The sequence below is a fragment of the Lissotriton helveticus genome, chromosome 8 (genome assembly GCF_964261635.1).
Source record: "Lissotriton helveticus chromosome 8, aLisHel1.1, whole genome shotgun sequence".
Classification (NCBI taxonomy): Eukaryota; Metazoa; Chordata; class Amphibia; order Caudata; family Salamandridae; genus Lissotriton; species Lissotriton helveticus.
In genome coordinates this window covers 379051340-379060396 of record NC_136069.1, presented here as the reverse complement: position 1 = coordinate 379060396, position 9057 = coordinate 379051340, and positions in this window count along the sequence as shown.

Below are 9057 nucleotides of genomic sequence, written 5' to 3'. Positions count from 1 at the left end.
GTGTGCTCACCACTCGTCCCCCAGCCCAGTCCCGTGCTAACCTAGCCTTGTAGTTAAGAAAAATAAAATAATAACAATGTTTTTTTTTTTATATTTCTTTTTATTAAAGTAAAAAACAAATGAACATGTAAGAAAAAACAATACAAGGCAGTACGTACATAAATGTGTCACATCAATGCGAGGATAGGGACATACAGATGCAATTCAATCGACATAATCACGAGAGAGGAATCTGAAACAGGAGAAATGCTTAAAGGGTTGCGGAGGGAACATCAGGTTGGGAGGGTAGCAGTTCAGTGTCTAAGTCCGCTTGGGGGGGGGGGAGTACATATCTCACCACGATACGAATTCCATTGATTCCAGACCTTACCCCATTTTCGAGGTCTGCCACGGGCAACGTACACAGTCTTCTCTCTGAACATGCACCAATCCATGTTTTGTTTCCATGCCAGAACCGTGGGCGGCCTCTGGGCACCCCATAATTGGGCTATGTCTCCCTTGGCAATCATATTGCCCAGGGTTACCCATTGTAGCTGCGCCACATTGTAATCATTTGGCTCCCACACGTTCAACAAGCACCGCCTAGCCTCAGGCATCGACTTCACACCCACGCCCTCACTCATAACTTCATGCACACGAGTCCAATAGCGCGCCACCGTAGGACAGTCCCAGATTATGTGGAAAAGGGTACCCACGAGGCCACAACCACGCCTACACAGCCCATCCAGAGAAAATCCAATGTGCACCAGACGCGGCCCTGTAACATAGACTCTGTGAAGAATTTTGAGTTGAACAAACCGAAGGCGTGCCGGAATTGCCACCTCCTTAGGAGAAGACACCGCCGCCTGCCAATCCTCATCATCCAGCTCAAAGCCATCACTAGTCCAAGCCTCTCGGAGGCAACATAGGAAGTCAACCCTGTTGTTTATCAACTTTTTATATATTAGCGAAATCGTGCTGTCTGGGACATACCCGTCCAGTATACGGTCCTCGAGCGGGGATGCCTCCGGAATATCCGCACCCACAGGAAAAACAGATAACAATGCGTGACGGATTTGCGCGTAACGAAAAAATTCCCTAGCATTCAAGTCATACTCTACCTTCAGTTCCTCGAACGTCTTGACCCTACCCTTGGTCCACACATCGGCTACCCTGCAGATACCGATTACGTCCCACTTATCGAATCCCTTCGTTTTCCATAGAGACCCCAGTCTCTCAGACGCATACAACCGGGTCGCTCGAGTCAATTTATAATAATATTAACAATGTTAATATCATTTTATTTTTTTCACTGCTCAGAGCAGTGGGGCGACGCTCCTCCACCTTAGCAGAGCAGCTGCCCCTGGCCCCATATGTCTTACTTGGTTTAGGCTGCCTTACCGGATGTACATCATTCAGTTCTCTAGTGTAGTTTAGCGCTAATGCAACCTCTTCTTGGTAACAGTGTATCTTGGTTCTCAGTGACCTGATGATGTTCAAATCTCGCCCCAATTACCAAAGGCCTTCACCCTATTCTTTTAGTGAATTGCTATTTCAAGGTACAGATCGCAGTCTGGCTCGAATCTTTCTCAGATCTTCCTGTAAGGACCTTGCCATCTCTGTTATTGGAGATTTCCCCAGACATGCTAGCTCGTCGCAGATTACTGTGAAAGAGGAGTACAGCTCAGTTAACTCATGTACAAACCTAAAAGGTGCAGCCTCAGTCGGATTTACGAATCTTGATTTGACCTGGGACCCTCATCCCAGCACTACTTTTTGAAGAGACCCCGCCTCTTTACCTAAACCTAAAAACTCCTTACTTCCTACCAACTGACAATCATTCATGGGAGTTTTGAATAACTGTCTTTATATTCCAACATCAGTCTTGTGAAACAGTTGAGAGTATATTCCTGTTCATACCACGCTGTAAATTGAGCCTTTGGGGACATGCTTAGTATGGTACGAATCAAGTAGTAACATTTTACCTTATAAAGGGTACATTTATGTTAGAATGATGATAAACCCCAAACATAGGATACAAAACTGGAGCTGATAATATATGTTTTACATACAATATGTGCTTAAAGAATTAAGTGTATAGCCTAAAGCAATCCATTGGCGCTGTCACATAACCAGGCTCTAAAAAACAGCAAAGATGTATTCTAAAAATACCAAAAATAAATTCTATTTTATGTAGTCCGACCCTGCTACCTACTTTCCCACTGAAAGGAAGCCTGCATTTTCTTGTTATGGAGAAGCCAACGCATGCTCTTTGAAATCTCACAGATCTAGTACCTCTTTGAGGCTCTCTCAAAGATACTGCTGTGTACAGCCCATGCTAAATTATCTGGATGCCTTATAAAAAGGAAAGGATGTCCCCGAGTCCTGGTTGGTTGTCAAGGAAGGAACCAAAGCTTGCCATGTAACCATCAAGTCCTAGAAACTGTGAGACCACCATTCCCGCTGTGGATGCAGGTAGTGGGAGCAACATAACAGCGCAATGGAGACTGGATCAGTCCCCTTGATCAACTCAGTTGTGTTTTAAACTTTCATAAGTCAATGTACAGGGAGATAACACTTTCCTCAAGGTTTCTGTTTACCAATGTTTTTAATGGTTGTAGGACAGAACCACACATGCCATTACCAATGCGTCATTATAACACATGCGTCTTTACCACAAAATTATTCGTTGCAAGGCATGTATGGTAAATGCATATTTGTGCTAAAAATGTAACAGGTAAGTATAACTCATAATATATATATATATATATATTGCTGCACTCGTCCAACTCGAACCAGCACTCCCCAATGTCCCGGGGCACCACCGATCCTGAATAAACGAAAGCTGACCCAGCCACAAGGTGAAGAGAATATTTTATTTCAATTTCGTTGCATCGCCACCAGCATAACGTTTCGGCCTACTCAGAGGCCTTGGTCACATGACGCTAGGGGTGGGACAGGCTATTTTTAAAGTGCTAGTGCATAGTTACAAAGCCACATTATTGGTTTGGCACAAGTTCCTGGTCATAGACATAGAAAACATGTTTGTATTATACGTTAGACAAGCCAGTAAAGTTGCAATGTTAAAAAGTATTAAAAAACTAATTTTACATATGTACAACAGGCAAGACTGGATCTTCAATAAAAAAGATCCAACCAACGTACAAAGACATTGTCATATTGTCTAAACAATGAGGGTGTAGAGGGGAAAAAAAACAAAACTTTTGGTTTTTTCACTACAAAGAAATGTGGCGAAAAAATAGGGGTAGACACAGTGTTCAATTCCCTTATTATCCATGCTTTCACCATTACAAATCTACACACCCCTGTTTATGATGAGTATAGCATTAATATTACCCAAGTGGGTAAATAACACATGTCATATTCAATCATTATATCTTCTTAATCACTTGTGACATATATTTGATGATTGTAATCGCAATTACGTAAATGTAAATGTGTCAAATGTAAAAAACAACATAAAGTAAAAAGTGTCGTGAGCAGTGATGACAAAAAATAAATTCTAAATGTTAAAAACCCTCCCTGGATGGATGATGGGAGTGTGTTAGATTGATCATCATGAATCATTTTATCACAGCGGGGGAAACTTCCAGTGACAGTTTTATTTCTGAGCAAAATCTTTCCATACAAATGTCAACGTCTAAGTATTAGCAATACTGATAAACGATATCAGAGTACTATGTTGACTAAAGAAAAATATGGTAGATGGGACTGACTCGAATTTACAGATGGGTATAGAAATCGACACTGGTGTTCAAGCCAAGTGGTGTCTTGGTGTCGAGATCAAGGATATACTGCCTTTCGAGGGCTCACGGTTTCCACCTCTACGAAGAGGCGGGACCGAATCGATCGCAAAGTATTTGAGTAAATGACTTTGTTTATTGTGATGTTCCTTAAAGTGATGAGCCACCGGATAGGTGGGGTCCTCAGTGTTGATGGCCCTAATGTGCTGGAGTATCCTCTTGTGCACCTGCAACTTCGTGCTACCGACATATCGCAGGGCACAGGGACACTCCAGCACATACACTGTGAACTCAGTTTTACATGTCAATTGCTTGGTAATCAAGCGGGGAACATCCGAAAAAGGTGTTGAATACTTAGTCATGTTAACACCATGTTTGCAAGCCTTGCAAACCGAGCATTTTTTGAACCCATTAATTGCCTTGTACCAGGGTATAGATGTAACACCCTCTGGACTAGACTTGACTAACGCTTCACCAAGTGAATATGCCTTTTTTCAGGAAATGTCAGGTCTCCCTGGCATGAGGTGACCAATCACTGGATCAGAACTAATGAGATTCCAGTTTTTGGAAACAATTTTCCTCAGGGCTTGAAACTGGCGATTGAAAGTCAATACCAATCTCACTGGTTAGTTGGCGCTGTCTTCTTCTTTGTTTGTTGATTTCCTGGGTTGCAAAGCTACCTCTCTAGGCATGGCGTTTACTTTGCGAATAGCTGAATCAATTAAGCTAGGAGAGTAACCTCTGGCCAGAAATCGGGCCTTGCTATCTCGTTGCACCAGTGTGCACTGATCTTCTGTGCTGCAGATACGTCTGATGCGCAGCATTTCCCCATAGGGGATGCAGCAGATCAGATGTGCCGGATGATTACTCTTGGCATGGATAATATTTATATCCAAGAAAGCTCGTCCAGTATTCTTCTTGAAGAAAACGAGAGTAGACCCAATTGATGTGCTGATGCAGTGTTTATTTAGAACAATACCATGCCGCCATCACGCGTTTCGGCCGATCAACGGCCTTGATCACATGACAGTGCCTGGGGATAGAGGTCCCCTTTTAAAATGACAGTGCAGAATAGCAGCAATAATGAACATAGAAAACATACTACATTGTTTTCTGCAATGTATGCTTAAATGCATCAATATTATCCAAACATAATACACAATAGCATCAAGGTTAAAACAAAATGTTGTCAACATGGCTAAAATCAAATATAAGTTACTGCTTGAATAAATACATAGAATGATTGATTGCCTCGTTGGCTAGTATCTTGGCTGTTGTTTAAACTCTGCTAATATAGTGTTAAAGTGACTAGTGCGTGAGTACCCCTTATCCTATATGAAAGTCTATAAAACTATCTATTGGCAAAATGTGCAATTTATGTGCAATTTGATTTATGTAAGGGTATAGCAGCAATTTACTATTTGGCTAATGCCTCTCATCTATCATATGTCGAAAACCATCTTGTTTACAGTCTTAGCAGTCATGGCCACCAGAAGCCGTTATATCTGATTACCTGTCTGTTATAGACCGTAGATTCCCACAAATGAGGATATACAATATAATACAATATTTCAAATATTATATAAAATGATTTCAACCTGATAAAAACAGATAAAATTAGCTAAAATCTGTTAAATAAGAATCTAGGTTGTAAAATTCTTATTAAAAAAATTATCTAAGAATAAATTCATACTACGTTATGGTAAGACTCCACCTATTTTACACCTTAAAATCCAAGTGTAAAAATTCATAATATATAATATAGAGATTTGGATGTTCAAATACAGTGTCTCCCTATGGATGTCTATAAATATGTGTGCATATCCTTCGCTCGTGTTGAGCCCACCAGGGTGCTTCGTATCCATTTCAAGGACATACCTTGTTTCTAGGCGCCTTAACTTAGACTCCCTGTTGCCTCCTCTTTTATGTGGTGGCATTGCGTCTAAAACAAAATACTTAAATTGCTTCAGACTGCTGTTATGTTTTTAAAATGCCTGGCAACAGGGTAAGTTGGATTGTTGTTTAAAATGGCTCGGGTGTGCTGTAATATCCTTTTGTGCTCTGACAATTTTGTGCTTTCTATATAATACAGGTTGCAACTACACACTAGTGCATATACCGCAAATTCGGTTTTGCAGGACAGATACTGGTTTATCATTTAGGTGCGGTCACTAAAAGCGGTTTTATATGAAGTCTTGTTTATTCCGAACTGGCAGGCATTACAACTCGAACACCTATAAAATCCCTTTCTGGTCGTAAGCCATGAGCCTGTTTCCAGATCTTCTGGGCTGTTTTTGACCAAGGCGTTACCCATTGACGCTGTTCTTCTATATGTTAATGCTGGCTTTTTGGGAAGTAACCCTCCAATAATTGGATCTCCCAATATTATAGGCCAGTTGCGTCTTATGATAGATCTTATCTGTCCTTCCTGTCTAGAATACGAAAGTATTAACATTGTGGAATCATTTGGTGTGCTGTCTTTTGCACCCTGGGTTTGTGATCTATACTTAAGTAGATCTTGTCTAGCTTGACTTCTTGATTTTGATATTGCTGCATCTATTGTTCTTGATTTAAAACCCCTTTAGAGGAATCTGTTCTTGCATGCCTTTTGCTTGTCTTGAGTATCAGTATCCTCACTGCAGATACGTCTTATCCTAAGCAGCTCCCCACAGCGGATGCTTTGTATAAGTTGAGGAGGGTGGGAACTTGATGCATGCAATACTGCATTACCTGCCGTTTCTTTCCGAAAAAGAGAAGTTGCTAGTTTGTTGTTCACTATGTACACTTCTACATCCAAAAATGTTATACTGTCACAACTGATAGAGTAAGTAAACTTTAAATTCACATTATTTGTGTTAATTTGCAAGATAAAGTAGTGAGCACTCTGCTCTGAGCCATTCTATACAATAAATAAATCATCTATGAACCTTAGCCATATTATTGCCTGTTCAGTATAGGTGCGTGCATATTGTTGCATGAGGACCAACTCTTCCCACCATCTTTATCTATATTGCCACCCAAGACCCCATACCCACTATAAATCCTAAAAATACCCTTGCCAACCAAAAACCTGCACCCACCTTAAACCCCAAAAATCCCTTGCCACTCCAAACCCCATACTCACTCTAAAAGTACCCTTGCCATCCAAAAACCCACACCCACCATAAACCCTAAAATTATCCTTACCACACAAAAACCTTTAGCCACCATAAACCCTTAAATTACCCTTGCCTGCCAAAAACGCCATACCCACCCTAAAAATACCATTCTCACCAAAAAAACACAACCACCCGAAAAATACCCTTTCCATCCTAAAACGCATATCCACCTTAAACCCTAAAAATACCCTTGCCACCCAAAAATCCATAATTATCCTAAACCCTAAAAATACCCTTTCTGACCAAAAACCCATATCTTTTTATTATTAAAGTTTCAGCGCTCCGTCGATCATCTCCTTGTGTTTGCTTTGTTCGCCCTAAGTTGGCAGGGTATGCCCAGACATGGTCCCTCGCTCACTTTGCCACTGGATTCAAGCTAGCCTGGCTGATGAGGGGTGTTACCCGAAAACCGGTCCCAGGATACTTGTTTCCGGTCCAGGGAAGACCTGTTTTGGCAGTTCGGGCAATACTGTTCCCATGAGGCACAGGGTCAAGACTGATTTGTATATAGCTGGGTCTGAACTGGAGTGGCGAAGTGAGCTAAAGAACGATGATGGATTCAACCCAGATCTGTGACTGGGAGTGAGTATCTGAAAAGTTTCAGCGCTCCGTCCATCATCCCCTTGTGTTTGCTATGGCAGTTCTTACACAATGTATTAAAAGGACATTATTATTTTAAGAGCATATTTCATTATACAAATAGTAAACAAGCCCATGAATATCATTAAATAGCTTAGCCCCCCCCCCTGAGAATTTTCGACCTCTATGGAAAGTGTAGGTGCAATAAATATTCTACGTAATGAATATCATTGATCATTGATGTCACTGATCATGCCATGAGTGATGGAATATGTGCGGTCATAAGCAGTACATTGCGGGGGCAAGAGTTATAGTTAGCTCACTACCTATAACTGCAGAATTTCACTGATTTTGTATGAGTGTGCCAGGAAGCGCATTTGCAGAGTGGTGGAGAAAGGGGGCATGGCCTCCGAAGACCTCTCAGCAATAACACTGTGTGGGACTTACCGGAGGTAAAGGGGGTGCTTGTTGGTCCCCAAGGGCCCTCAGCATCCATGGGGACTTCGGCCCCCAACCAGCAGTGCACCAGGTGTGCATTTGCTTAGTGTTGGAGAAAAGGTTGGGGCCCGACGACTTACAGGTCTACTTTTTTACTTTTTGGATGGGGGGCTGCATGCCCCCTTCCCTGGGCTGATTTGGGCCCCGGGGACCACATCCCCCAGGGCCAGGACTTTTTTGAATGGGGAGTGTGCAGCGCGGGCCCCTTCCCCGGACCAATTTTGGCCCCAGGGACCCCATCCCCCAGGGCCCAGCCTTTCTTTATATATTTTTATAAAATGGGAGGCGGGTCCCGTGGCCCAGCTCGCCGGGCCAATTTTGGCCCGGGAACCCCATCCCCCGGGGCCAGGCCTCTATGTATTATTAAAATGGGGAGGGGGGCCCCAGACAGATATCAACCCCAGGGACCCCATCCCCTGTGGCCTAGTCTGGCCTCGCCGTTGGGGACTGTGGGGGGAGCCTGAATGCCCCCGCACGCACCCCTCCTCCAATGTTAACTTTAGCCCTGGTGAGGTGGTGGTCCCAGGGTCCCGCAACAGACCCCCTTCATTATTGTATTTGTGCCCTGGGGAGGTGGCCCTAGGGCCTCTCCTGCAGGTCTTTTAAAAAATCAGTGTACTCCGGGGAGGTGGCAGGCTCCGAGGCAGTCGGGATGCCGTAGGGCCTACCCCACATTACTTTAAAAAACGGTGTGCCCGGGGGAGGTGGTGATCCCCGGAGCAGTGGGGGCCCAGTGAGTCTCCCGTATTTGGAGTGTTCATTGCCCCATGGTGGTGGCTGTCCCCAGAGCTTTCCATTAGTTTAAGAGGGGGACCCATGAGCCCCCCTCCTTCATGCCCCCGGGATATCTATCACACCTGCAAAATACTTGCTTTTTTATTTTAAAGGCATGTTCGTTGTAAAATCTTGTGTGATAAAGACGCATGTGTTGTAAAGCCTGCGTGCTAAAGGCATGCAGGGTTCACCGTCATAGTAAAGGCTGTTTCCCGTTTTTAAGCAATTCATCCAGTTATTCACCACATATTTCATGAATCTCTACCTCTACCCAAGAGTACTTCCTCTCAATAGTCTCCATTGTT